The sequence below is a fragment of the Macrobrachium rosenbergii genome, chromosome 55 (genome assembly GCF_040412425.1).
Source record: "Macrobrachium rosenbergii isolate ZJJX-2024 chromosome 55, ASM4041242v1, whole genome shotgun sequence".
Lineage (NCBI taxonomy): Eukaryota > Metazoa > Arthropoda > Malacostraca > Decapoda > Palaemonidae > Macrobrachium > Macrobrachium rosenbergii.
The window spans coordinates 39,499,996-39,500,267 of NC_089795.1; the positions used below are offsets into that span (position 1 = coordinate 39,499,996).

The window sequence follows — 272 nt, forward strand, 5'->3', positions numbered from 1 at the left end:
CTGACATTAGAAGTGGAACGAAAGGAATTGATCAGGTTATAAATGGAGTTTTTGAGGCAGTGTGCAATGCAGGGTGCTTATTTAAGAACAGACTTCTTGTAATTGTATAGATCGTTTTTAGTATTCAAGAACACATTGATATCGTGTTTTTAAGTTTTTTTTTTTTTTTTACAAAGCAAACTAACATGAAGGATGCAATAAAAGATTTTGGATTTTGCAAATTGATAATTCTTTTATTCGGCGCATTTTATCAATCGGCATTTTAAGAAAAT

General features: G+C 30.1%; 1 protein-coding gene across 1 annotated transcript in view; it reads right to left on the bottom strand.

Moving 5' to 3' along the window:
• Positions 1-212: 212 nt before the first annotated feature.
• LOC136835135 (uncharacterized) overlaps positions 213-272 on the bottom strand; it is a 2,148-nt gene continuing 2,088 nt past the window's right edge. Inside the window, exon 1 of the mRNA XM_067098335.1 lies at positions 213-272. This exon is cut by the window's right edge and continues 2,088 nt beyond it. The gene's annotated coding sequence lies outside the window, so the exon portion shown is untranslated.